Here is a 13790-nt window from a genome sequence, read left to right on the forward strand (position 1 = left end):
GTCCTGGAATTCCAGAGAGACAGACTGGCTTTATTCCTTTGAGATTTGTTGTTCATGTTTCTTCATCCCATAAGTGCCTGCCATTTGCTGGGCCTCCTGCTGACTCTGGAAAGACAGAAATGGAAATAGCCTCTTCCTGTCGCCAAGAAGATGCTGTCTAGGACAAATTGGGTGTATAGGCAAGGATGCTTTACTATGGAAGGGATGATCAGAGGAACCAGTTCCTTGGATGGTCGGCCTAGCAAAGGGCCATTCATTGTGGGACTCAGGTTTTTAGGGAAGGCATACAGAAAATAAATCATGAATGCATTCTTAACAAAAGAGAAGAACGAGTAAGAGAAAACAGAAGCTCTCCATTCTGAGAAGCCTGGCTTCTTGCGCTCTCAGAGCACTGCCTCTCCCTATAGGCCAACTCTCACTAGTATCTGCTCAGCCTTGCACTTGGACATCCTATCTTAGGCCTTGTTGAAAGGCTTGCACATACCTTGGCATCCCTTGGGACAGTTCTCTGGCTGATGTAGACGCCTCCTTCCCATCTGCTCTTTAACACATTTCCCCTCTTTCATTTCAACTTCACTGGATACTCACCTCCTTGAGGCATTTTTCCAAGATAGCTCCACATGGAAGGAACCATTCTTTCTTTGGCTCCATCAAAGTCTTTGCAGACAATGATCTGTGGCCCGTGTGAAGCACTGTCCCCTTGGTTTATTTACATATCTGTTTCTCTTTATTAGTACACTAGTCTCTAGCAGTCATCATGACTTATATTACTTTATCTTCCATGAAGTTAGAATACAACTGAGCTGACAAGCAGGTGTCCTGCTAGGAAATGAGAATGGCTTGCTTATATAGGAGAGTCAGGGTCCCGGTCACTTGGCTGTAGGCAGATTTGTAGCATAGACCATTCTTGTTTTGTGATAGGCTAGGCTGAGCCATGAATGTGTTCCTCTCCATGTCCTCAATCCTGTGGTCAGCAAAAGAGGTAGAGAAGACACATAAATCTCAAGTCCTAAGCAAGAATTTGCACAATGGAATCCTAAGTGCTATAAAGCATGGAGAAAAGAGAGAAAAGACTTGGGGGGAAAAAGCAGAAAGTAAAAAGAGCCAATATGGACTTGGCCTTCACCAGAGATCCACACAGCTTTGGGGACAGATTTCCTACGCTGAAACTTGAAGGGAAAATGCTCGGGTATTATGCCACCCTCCCCAGAATTTTAAGCAGGGGCAAGTGAATGTTTCCCCAGAATCCCCTATCGATTGCAGCGACTGACATTCACGTGGGTCCCGTGGCACCTGCTTCCACCAAATGCTAGTGTTTAACATTTCCCATAGTGTTTCTAAACTCGAACTTGCTCACTGCTACCATCTAGTAACAGATGCAGCAGAGAAAACCTATCCGAAAGTGGGTGGCTTATTATGAACAACTGAGGGTCTATAAAAAAATCTCAACAAGAGCTGGAAGAAAAAAAATTAAAAACTGCCAGCAGAAGCTCAAAAAAAAAAATCTCTTCATAAGAAAACTGAAGAGTTCTCTGGAAGCCCTACAAGTGTGGCAAGGGTTGGTTTCAGCAGAACTCCACACCTTAGGATCAGTTCCTCAAAGTTTCCTCTAAGTTGAATGCAAAATGGAGTTATAGGTGGTATTAGTTGGGGTTTCTAGTGCTGTGATAAAACACACCGTGCACAGAAGCAGCTTAGGGACAAAAGCATTCATCTCAGCTTACAACTGTCGGGTCACACTCTGTCACTGAGAGGAGTCAAGGCAGGAACCTGGAGGCAGGAGCTGATGCAGAGGCGATGGAGGTGTGCTGCTTACTGGCTTACTCCCCATGATTGCTCCATCTGCTTTCTTACAGAACCCGGGACAAGTTGCCCAGGCATAACAACACCTAGAGTGGGCTTGTCCCTTCCACAACAATCACTAGCCGAGAAAATGATCAACAGTCTTGCCTTTTGAGGCAGTTTTAAAGAGACGTTTTCTCAATTGAGAGTCCCTCTTCCTAACTGACCTTGGTTTGTGTCAAGTTGACATAAATCTAACCAACATGACTGACCCCTTGTCAACCTCATATATAAACACATCCTTATTAAATCATAAACATTCCTTCTTGTTGTCCACAGTATGTAATTTAAATATTATTATAACAACATAAAACTCTCTAATGAATTAAAGTCCCTAAATCTTTAAAAATCTCAACATGTCCAAAGTCTTTCAAAATTCAAACCTCTCTAAAATATCAGATGTCTCTCTAAAATTTCAGTCTTTCTAGCATGCCACAGTCTTTTATCGTGAACCTCTATAAAATAAAAACACAAGTCTCACACTTTGGTAGGTTTGTGTCAAGTTAACAAAACCAACAGGCCGTGGCCCCGCCACACCCACTTTCCTGAGGTCCATAGCGGGGCCTCCCAGGAACAGCTTTCAGAGAGTGCAACCAGATGCAACGTAGCAAACACGTCCCTCTCCTTGCTTCAATCTTCCTAATGCCATGGCAATAGCAGAGCTGTACTAAATTAAAATCATGCCCCACATCAATTCACTGTGATAGAACACTAAACCTCTCTGGTCCAACCCAAAAGTTATAAGGCACCTGGACAATTGAACATTTATGTAGCTAATGAATTTGTTGGGGAGTTTTTGGTGGAGTGTATGTGCGTGCCTGTGTGCATGTGTGCACATGTGTACATGTGCACATTTACAGGAGTGATGTAGCCCAGGGTAGTCCAGATGACCTTGAACTACTGATTCTCCTGCCTCAAGTTCCAAAGTGCATGGGTTACAAGTCTGGACCATCATACCCAGTTACCATGGTCCAGGGGGTCCAGGGCTTTATGCACTGCTAGGCAAGCACTTCACCAGCTCAGTTATATCACCAGCCCTAAGCATGGTAAATTTGAATCTTCAAGGCTGTGTATACAATATACAAATAAAGTTCTGAAAACTCCATCGGAAAAAAAACAAAACACCAAGCCGACCATTGTAATTGGTATATTGGCTGCATAGTAAATTTTTAGCTACAGTTTGTTAAGTAAAATGCATTGTTGCAATTGCTTTCATGTCTTCCTTTTCCATAGTGGCTTAAAAAATTAAAATTATAATTGTGACTGACCCATGTGGCTCTTATTAAAATCAAAAACATATTTTAATCTGATGTATTTTATCTTATTGAAATCAGTGGATGAACTATAGAATCCTTTGCCTGTGACAGAAGCCCGGGAAGAAACATAACAGCCTAGAGTCATGATAGAGAGGGCCAGTCAGCAACACTGACATCCAGGGATGCAGGCAGCTGCTTCAGTCACACATGGGGCCTGGCTTTGAGTTTGGATTGATTTTTTTCCCAGCACAAGTTCCTAACATGTTCTCATAAAATGCATTTAGCAACCCACTTTCCTTAGGTGGACATTGTCAGGAAGTCATGGTTTCAGCATATGCTATGGAACACTTTTGAAGTCTCTGGTCACTCATATATCCATTGAACATTTCCCAAGCCTTTTCTACCTGCCAGAAACTAAACCCTAATTATAAGGTAGTGCAGCAGGGGGTGTGACCCATGTACTAAAGCTCAAGGTGAGCAGAGAAGATTTTCTACACCAACATGGGTGACAGTGAAGAGGGCTTCTCTGGGGACTTGATGGCAAGTGTCACATACCAGGTAATATCGTTCAGGTTCCAGTGGTTAGTTACCTTCAGGTGCTATAGTGGATTGACATGTCAAGAGCAAGCTGCCTGTAGGCCAGAGGCATGATGCCTCCAGGGGACCAAGGCCAGAGCCCTGATATGACAGAATGAAGAGGAAAGACCTCATGTGAACAATATTCCACATTGTTAAGATGTGTATCCTTCTCTAGACTCTGAGGTAAGTAATAGTTCTGGCTCTACCGGGGTCTCATTTATTTATCCTCAATCCTTACTGAAAGATGAGGTTCCCATGGTGCGATTTCATATGGATTTAGGGGAAAGTGAGAGAGTCTTTGCTATACTGGGGAAGATAGCACAGAGTAGCTGAGCACTGGGACTCAACGTGACCAGTGACTCTCGAAGTATCATATCACAGGTAGAGATGCAGGAGGACCCTGAACTTCCTGGGAGTATCAAAGCACAGAAGGACAACCTAGGCAAGTCAAGATCTGAATGTGTCAGGTATGTGCTTCTCTAATATTAAAAGTGAATGATAATATCCTAGAAAAGACTGCATCATCCTACAGATAATTCATGTGAGAAGTAGTTTTTTTCAAGAGACACTAACAATTGGACAATTCAGAAGGAGGTTAGACCTCTACCCCAGACCAACTGAAAACTCAGGAAAACCAACTCAGAATTCAGGAAGAAAGTTTGGCATGTCAATCCCATTATTCAATAGCTGGAGGAGAAGCACAACAGGAAATGCTTGCAGGTGGATCACTCTAACTTTGAGACCAGTCTAGGTTGCAGAATAAAACTTTTTCTCACCACAATGATGGCAATGATGATGAAGAAGGAGGAGGAGGAGGAGGAGGAGGGAAAGAATGAAGAGGAAGAAGAGAAGGAGGAGGAAGAGGAGGAGGAGAGAAACAAGGAAGAAGGGAGGAGGCAGGGAGAGAAAGAAGGGAGGAAAGAAAGTTGTGGAGATAAAAGTCAAAAACTAAATTATAAAACTTTAGAGGAAAATATAGTCATAAATATTATTGGGTTATAAAATAGTGTCATATATATTAAATGTTAAGCTCAAAACAAATAGAACCTCATCAAAATGATGAGTATTTAGACACCAAGGACACGTATGTGAGTGTGGCAAGAGAACTGAAAGAAATGGAAGACATTTACAAGTCATGTATCCAGTAAAAGGCTTTTATCTAGAGTATATAACACAGCTCAGTCAGAGGAAACAATCCATTTCCCCAACACAATGCCCAAATACTCAGCATCATTATTCACTTGAAAAAATGTGAAATCAAGAGTGGAGACCTGGAGAAAGCTGAGTATGAGGCATTGCATGATGGCCCACACTTGAGCCCTCAGCAGCTACGGTGACCTGGGCAGGTAAGATCAGCCCATCCACATTCTTTTAAGAGGCAGAGAGCCTCATGGCCACCACCCCACCCCTGAGGATCTATAAGGAGTTACTGGTTGTTGGGTTAGGAGGAACATTTTCCTCAATGTTGTAGCCTCTGGGAGGTGCCCATGCTCCTGTAAATACCCTATTCAATTGTGCACATAAGCAGCCCTAATTAAACTTGCTGATTCTCTAACTCTGTCAAATAAGAAACGTAGGACTGGGACTATTTAGAAAGAGGAGCCCATCACAGCATCAGAAGTGAAAGGGACCAAATGGGTTGAGGGGTGACATGATCCAATAGCATTATATGCATGCATGGCTATATGTAAAGATCATAACCAGAGACAGTTTTTCTCAGTGTGATAAATGCTACTGTAAACCCTTTGTGTGTGTGTGAGAAGAAAATCACAACATGGCATCAATTCTACTCTCTGGGGGTGACTATCAGCACAGATGCAGACAATAACCAATACTAGGATCTGAAGAGCCAAATATCCACACATTGCTGGTGTCACCTTGTGCTAATCACTTTCAGTTTCCAAAAAGTTAAAGATAAAATCACCAGATGACCTTGTAATTCAGCTCCTTAAAAAACTAAAAACATGTATAAACAGTCACAGCAGTGTGAGTCAACCCCTCCAGGAGCCCCCCAAAGAAACCCTACGGTATAAGCACATCACACACAGTTATGCCAATGAACCACCACACCCAATAAAACCACCCAAGAGCTAAGTTTCTGCTGGAACTCAGTGGTTCTAGTGTCAGCAGATCAACAAACCTTGATAGTTTCTGCACAAAGGCCACCCAACCACATACAAATACAATTAACTAAAGGGTCAGTCAGGCACATTGTGAGGAGGTAGAAACGACATCAGAGAGCTCATCAAGAGCCACTGATGGGAACCTATGGGATGGGGTGCTCTGAAGAGGGGCTTCTAATTCCTCGTTCCCATTTTACTTCCACACTGAAAGAAGCTGTGGTCTGTATAGAAAGGAAAGACTCAATCCAAGGTACCAATGTCACTCTCCCCTCTGCAATCAACTGTTAAATTCTCTAAGAGCAAGATAATGCTAAAAAGGAAAAGGGACCCTGAGACAAGGTATAGATATGAAGTCAGAAGACCCGGTTTGGGAAATCACCCTACTGGGTCACATTTCAGGATCATGAATGTGTAGTGGCACCCTGGCCTGCATGGGGATGGATACGTAAAAGGGAAGATACTCTAGGTGCCATGCTGAACCTCATATGGGAGATTGAGTTTGCACAAATAAACCATCAACACTACAGTCAGCTCAACTCACAGCTCTAGGAAATACGATTTCCCAATGGTAGAAGAGACAGGTGCCAGGCCAGGGAAATCTTTCTCAGAAAGTTTGATTCTAGGACCTGTAGGTAGGAACAATATCACTGTAGGATACAGTGTAAAATATCAATGGTCATGCAAGGCTCCAGCCCAAGGACAGTGAGTCTACTAGCAACACCAAATAGCTGTCCCTGTTGGCTAGTCCAAATTCTGAGCAAAATCTGAGGAAGAAATGACCAATGGAAACCAGAGTAATTGTCAGCTTCTTACGGGTATAGAGGGCTAGCAAGAGAAGAACCTGAGTGGCTCACTCTAAACACACTGCTTGGAGAGGCAGGATGGACACTGGCTACTGCATTTGAGGTCTACCAGCTGGCCTAGGGACACAAATCAAGTGATGGTCAGGTTTTTAAGCCAAAGGCCACCTTCTCGTCCCTGAAAGGCACAGGAAGAACAGACTGGAACTGTGCAAATTGCACAATGCTCAGTAGCTGCTAGAGGAAGCTGATGTCAAGAATGCTAATGGCCTCCCCCCACCTCTGGGCTCTCTGCATTTGGCACAGTTCATTCACATTCTCATTTCATCTGGACTTCATGGCAAGCCCATGAGGCAGAAGTAGAGAGATGTCATATGTCAAGGAACGGACTCAACAAAGAAAGACAAAGGAAGAGGCCTAGTAAGTACGGAGCTGAGGACTATTGCCTCCATTCTCTCCAAAGCTCATAGCTGATGTCTCATCCCTATGGCCAGACTCCTGCTTAGGAAGCAAGCTGAGAGTATTTCCAAGGTCACATTTACATGGAATTTATGCTGGAGCCTTTTATATGTCTTTCAGCCAACTAGTTGGGCTGAATGCCTTTCCTCAAATAGGAACATAAATTGCATTGAATTAACTTTCCTAGAAAAAAGGAAGAGATAGAGCAAGAACAAAACATGCTTTGGCTTCATCCTAATTTAGCTCCTGGATCCTCCTTTGTATCACTCACTAGGTGTGATCGGCTTTAGAAAATGCAATTGCCAAATTGAGACTCTCTAGGAAAATCTTTCTCATGGTTTTCCTAATGTGCTGTACCAAATGTCCCTAGGGACATCCAAGAGAATATGAACTGTGTTCTAGAGAGGCCAAGAGGTTGTGAGGACATTCCCTTGCTTGGTACCATCTTCATTTTTAATTGAGAGGTGGGAGACCCCTACTGCTTATACCAATGGATAATGGGGATGACGCCAAGTGACAGAGCAGCTCAGGAAAGGTTCAACTAGGATGCTAAAGACATAAATAGATGAACTTGCCATGTCCATATCTCAGGGGCCACCAACTTAAGCCACAGACTCCAGGGAAAAACATGACAGACTCAGAAGTTATCTAACCATATGCAAGTCCTATCCCCATACTGACCAGCTATCAACTGGAGACTTCATCTCTTGCAATAGGGTTGTTTTATCATCCTAGCTCCTCGGTGAGCTGCAGAAATTCTGGTTGATATAAATGGTACCATGCTCTGTTAAGCACATTTCTTATGGTTTTCCATCAACAGTGAATTCTTCCATTGACCCATCCATCCCCCTATCTACCTCTATGCTCAGGGTGAAAGTAGGAGAGCTAACATAGTATCTTGTGTCTATTCCACCATATTTAATCCTCTCAAATCTGATCTTTTTCTCATGCTCAGAACCTAAAGAAACAACCCAGTTCCCTTCTAGAAGGCTCCTTGTCTCCAATAACATTAGTGAAGTCAGATGTTTTAAAATGAAAACTCAAGCAATGATGACCTGGTCCATAGTTCAGCTGTTAGAGTACTTGCCTAGTATCCTAGTTCATTTCTAGTCCTGTAGAAAAATGCCATGACCAAGTAACATGGGAAGAAAAGGGTTTATTTGGCCTAAACATTCCAATCACAGTTCATCATGAAGGGGAATCAGGGGAAGAACTCATAGCAAGAACCTCAGGCAGGAACTGAAGTGGAGACCTCAGAGGAACATGGCTTGCTCCTCCGGTTCACTCAGCCTGCATTCTTACACAACCCAGGACCATCCGCCCAGGAGTGTAACTATTCACAGTGGTCTGGACTCTCCTACACAGATCATTTATCAAGAAAACACTCCCCACAATCTTGCCTGCAGGCAATATTATGGAGGCAGTCCCTCAATTAGGATCTCCTCACAGGACTCTAATTTGTGTCTGGTTGATATAACCCTAACCAGCAGAGCGGGTTTGGCACCCTCCGTTTAATTTCAGAGCTCAGAAGCCAGAGGGAGGGGATTCAGATCAATTGCACTACCTAGACTACTTTAATCAGCCAGCACTGGCTTCAGGAAAGGATGGCAAATGTAACACAGAATGATCCAAGAAGATAACAGGTATCAATTTTTGCCCTCCATATATGTGGGCTCTTGCATGTTTCTGTGTCTGTCTCTGTCTTTGTCTCTGCTCTGTCTCTCTGTCTCTGTCTCTGTCTCTCTCTCTCACACACACACAATCAGATAATAATAATAATAATAATAATAATAATAATAATAATAATAATAATAACAATAGTAATAATAAAATTAGCATTCCCCTTACAGTAAGTCAGCCCCTTTTGGTTCCTCTAGCCTCACCTCGTGTCATTCCTTTTGACACTTTTGGGATGGAACACACTCTCCTCCTTCTGCTTCCCCAGTGTAGAGATCTCTCCAGTGTCAGAACCTTCACAGACAGCACTTGCTCTGCAGAACTCCCCTCATAGTCTGGCTCCACACTCTGAGGGAGAGAGATCACTAATACTCAGCGTGAGAGGTCTCTCCAGAAAATGCATTCTACCCTCTCAAATCTGATCTTTTCCTCATGCTCAGAACCTTAAGAAACAACTTAAGGTGGCACAAATCACAGATTTAGGGTACATATACATATGTATAGGTGGAATTTAGATCTGTACCCAACACAATATCTTCTAGACACGTTTGCCTGCTTGTTGCTTCATCTGTCATCTGGATAATGTCTGGAATGTACACTAGAACTGAATGACTCGGGTGAAAAGCAAAGGGGAGAGAAATCCCATATTGATTTCTTATTCTTACCTGTTACTCGTGTAATTGTAAGTTTCATAAAATTTCTAATAGTTTGCCAATTTTTTCATGCATTTTAGCTGAACATGCCTGGAACATTGTCAACAGGTAATGTCACCCTAGGATTTTTATCAACTTAACATGCACCTAGGAAGAGGAAACCTCAGTTGAGGGATTTCTTCTGTCAGATTGGCCTTTACATCTGTCTTCGGGGGCATTTTCTTTATTGATGATTGATTACCCAGTTCTCCTGTGGGTACTACCACTCCTGTATAAGTGGTCCCGGGAAAGTAGCTTATCAAGCCTTGGAGAGGAAGGCAGTAAGCAGTGGTCCTCTATGGTCTTTGCTTCAGTTCCTGTCTCTAGATTCTTGCTTTGAGTTCCTGCCATGTCTTCCTTCAATGGTTGATCATAAGCTGTAAGTTAATATAAATATTTTCCTTTCCAAGTAGTTTTTGGACAGTTTTATCACAACAACAGAAATCAAGCAGGACAGGTAAAACTGGATACTCTCCTTTCATGTTGGCATCTGTCCCATGCTTTGGAAAGCCACAAAAGATAGAAACCTTCCTTATGCTTTTAATTTATTATTTTTTTTTTATTTTTGACACTTTCATTCATGTACATACAGAATTTGGATAATTTTCATTCTCCATTAATTTATTTCACCTATCCGTCTCACTCCAACAAAAGCCCTACTTGCAAGGAGTGCTCTCTGTCTACATTATTTTTAAATCTCCACCAGTGTTGTCCCTCCCATGCTAAAGAACTTCTACACTGAAAATTTTCAGTATAAACTAAAAAAAATTAAAAAATTTAAAATGTTTGCATAAACATCATACAAAATTGGACATAAACCATTAAAATGATGTGATTATTTTTATCTGTTCATCAAAGTCATAGAAATATAGAATATAAATTATAAATACTGAATGTTTAAAAATGCAGACATGGGGCTAGGGAGACATCTCAGTGGGAAAAGTGTTTGTTAGACAAGCATGAGAGCCTTAGTTAAGATCCCAAGAGCCCACACAAAGACTAATGTAGTGGTATGCACTATGCCTGTAATTCTAGCACCCCTACTATGACATATGGGGGGTGGAGACAGGAGAATCTCTAAAAGCTAATGGGCCAGCTTGCCTGCTGTACATCATAGCAAACAAGAGACCCTGCCTCAAACAAGTTGGAAGGAGAAGACCCATACCCAAGGTTGTCCTCTGACATCCTAGCATGCGTGCCCAGATTTATGCACACTGACACACATATGCAAACAAATATATCATATACATATGCATACTTACACAAAGATCAAACAACTTTTTGTTAACACAAAAGTGCAGTTATCAGGGGGAAATTGTCATGTCACTTGTCTATTCATGTATATAATTTCAGTAGTGTTAAAATTAAAATATGCTGTTATATACTTAAAATAAATGTACATTTTATAAATAATCTAGCCATATTTGAACATATGTAAATAGAATCTCAAAATCCATCCCTATATATGTATGTATGTGTGTATATACATATATATATATATATGGTTAGATCTATAAATGAGTATATGCATGTAATATGTAAATATATATATGCTTCAAAAAGAAATGTAAAGTCCTAATTTTTATGATAGAAGAGTTTGTGGTTAACCTTGGTTCCAGAGTACCACAGAGGCAGGAGCAAGCAACCAATGAAATACACAGCTGTGCAAATATCAGCTATGTGAGTAAAGCGATTATATGTGAGGGTCACGAGGAACCATCAGACCTCCATAATTCGCTCCTCACTGGAGGTTAAACCCCTGATTCTGAAGCCCAGATATTCCTTCTCTATTTGACTTACTTCACAGTTTTAGTATGTGTCTTCTTATCCCCTCTCAGTTTGTCATTACAAGAACATGTCATGTCTTGCATTCTGGTCCAACACATTGTCAGCACCACATGGAATCCTTGCTTTCTGTCACTCTGCTAGTGTCCATCATAATTAGTGGCCCATTCTTCATATTCCACCAATGAGCCATCCTCATGCATTATAGAAAACAAAAACCACAGAACCATCTACAATATGTGGACTACCTCATTCCTTCAGTTGTGAGCAAATGCAGGATCATCCACACTGCAGGTCCCTGGTCCTGTCCTTGCTGCCTTTTTAGGGGTGCTCTTTTTCCTCATCCCTAGAGCTTGTTCCATAGGCCTGACTTGATGTTTACTTTATCACAAGTTTCCCTTTCTCTTCATTTTCTTCTTCAGCTGAGTACATGTAGTCCCAGATACTTGAGCGTCTGAGCTGAGAGGATAAGCTGACCTCTTAAATGTGAGACCAACCAGGGCAACGTGGGATGGAGATACTCAGACTCAAGCAAAAACAAAACAGCTTTATTCTTTCTGTTGATTTCTTCTCTTGACTTTTATACACGGGTAAATTTTCTCCCTTATGTAAACATCAGCTTCTATCTATGATAGAAAAGTGCAACCATGACATCCAAACAATAGAGTCTCCTAAGTAAGATCTGCACAGTGCCAACAGGAGTGGACATGCCAATAGAGATGGGAGAAATCTCACAGGGCCACACCCTTAGATGGAGAGTTACAGGGAACCCATGGCTGCTGAGAGAGGAGGATCAGTCTTCTCTAGGAATGAATGAGCCCACCAAAGAATTATTCAATCCCAAACGGTCACATATACATACATGTGGACACATAAACATGTACTAACAATACTAAATGGACTCACAAGGCACACACACACACACACACACCTATACTTAAAAGAAAAGGTCATGAATTTGAGAGGTAGTGAGGGTATACAAGAGGATGTGGAGAGGAGAGAGAGAGGGGTGGCAATAATAAAACTATAGTTCCCACGAGTGAAATTATTTTTAAATAATTTACCATATATTCTCAGATATAGCTGGGCATTTGAGTGATGAAGAACCATCTAGTTTAGACAGATTTTTGAGTTCATGTAGAGAAAAACTAACTGTCATCTGAGAGAAGTTTTAGGGGAATAGTATTAAACCCTAGTTGCAATCTTGTCCTTATGTGTGATGGAACATGTATATGATCAAAGTTAGATGCATCATGGGAAGTAAAAGAAACAGATGTAAAGGCTAGACAGCTCAAGTGTGTCAGTGGAAGAAGAGGACAATTCTTGTATACCCCACATCCACAGGCTCCCCCTCCTCCTCAGCACCAGCCAGAGACCTAAGACACTCTCTAACTCACGTGGCACTCTGTTCCTCTTGGTGGCATGTTTGACCTGCATTAAAATATTATTATTATTATTATTAAAATAATATTTTGCTTTGAATAAAATTTCCTTGCTATATCACAATCTGTATTTGTCTTTATCTTAGATTTTTGAATAAGATGCCACAAATCTTGTTTGTCGGAGACTAACTTCTTCAGTTCTTTATATATTTTGGATATTAGCCCTATGCCAGATGTAGCGTTAGTGAAGATCTTTTCCCAATCTATATGCTGCTGTTTTTGTTCTATTTACAGTGTCCGTTACCTTACAGAAGATTTCCAGATTCATGAGGTCCCATTTATCCATTGTGGATCTTAGAGCCTGAGCCATTGGTGTTCTGTTCAGGAAACTGCCTCCTGTACTAATACATTCAAGGCTATGTCCCAATTGTTCTTCTATGAGATTTAGTGTATCCAGATTTATGTTGTGGTCTTTGATCCACTTGGACTTGAGTTTTTGCAGGGTGATAACTATGGAACTACTTGCTTTCTTGTACATGTAGACATACACTTAGACTAGCAGAATTTGTTGAAGATGCTTGCTTTCTTTCATTCACTGCATGGTCTTTGCTTCTTTGTCAAAAATCAAGTGTCCTTATGTGTGTGGGTTTATTTCTGGGTCTTCTATTCAATCCCATGTCCATTTATATACCAATACCACGCAGTTTTTATCACTATTGATTTGCTGTACAGCTTGAGGTCCCACCAACAACTGGAGTGGAGGCTCTCCCTAAAGCCTTACTGTGGTACCATTCCCCAGCAGGGCAGCCTCGTCTTGCCTCAATGAGAGAGGATGTGCCTACTCTGGTGGAGACTTGATGTACCAATGTTTGCAAGATACTGGGGTGCTCTGAGGAGAAGGGGGGATGGAGGGAGTGTTTCTGTGAGGGGGAGACAGGGAAGGGGGAAAGCATTTGATATAAATTAGTTAATTCAATGAAAAAAAGATGCCATAAATCTGCATCTGTCCAGAACCCAGTCTAGATATCAACCTGCAGTAAACAGTGTTCCTGCCATTTAGTTGAATGGCAGTAAGGACAACAGAAGTGCTTTTCTCTCGCTTTTGCAGTTTCTGTGCATTGGTACCTGCAGGACAGCTATTCAGAAAGGTAACCCTATGTCCTGGTTATTCTTGGATGACTTATGCTGATATTTT

The 13790-nt window shown here is 41.7% G+C and overlaps 1 long non-coding RNA gene across 1 annotated transcript in view; it reads right to left on the minus strand.

The window, feature by feature from the left end:
• Positions 1–13790, minus strand: part of Gm29687 (predicted gene, 29687) — a 118544-nt gene that overhangs the window by 37709 nt on the left and 67045 nt on the right. The window contains exon 3 of the long non-coding RNA NR_131149.1: positions 589–964. This is a non-coding gene — a long non-coding RNA (predicted gene, 29687). The remainder of the gene's footprint in view (positions 1–588; positions 965–13790) is intronic.

Source organism: Mus musculus, chromosome 12 (genome assembly GCF_000001635.26).
Source record: "Mus musculus strain C57BL/6J chromosome 12, GRCm38.p6 C57BL/6J".
NCBI lineage: Eukaryota > Metazoa > Chordata > Mammalia > Rodentia > Muridae > Mus > Mus musculus.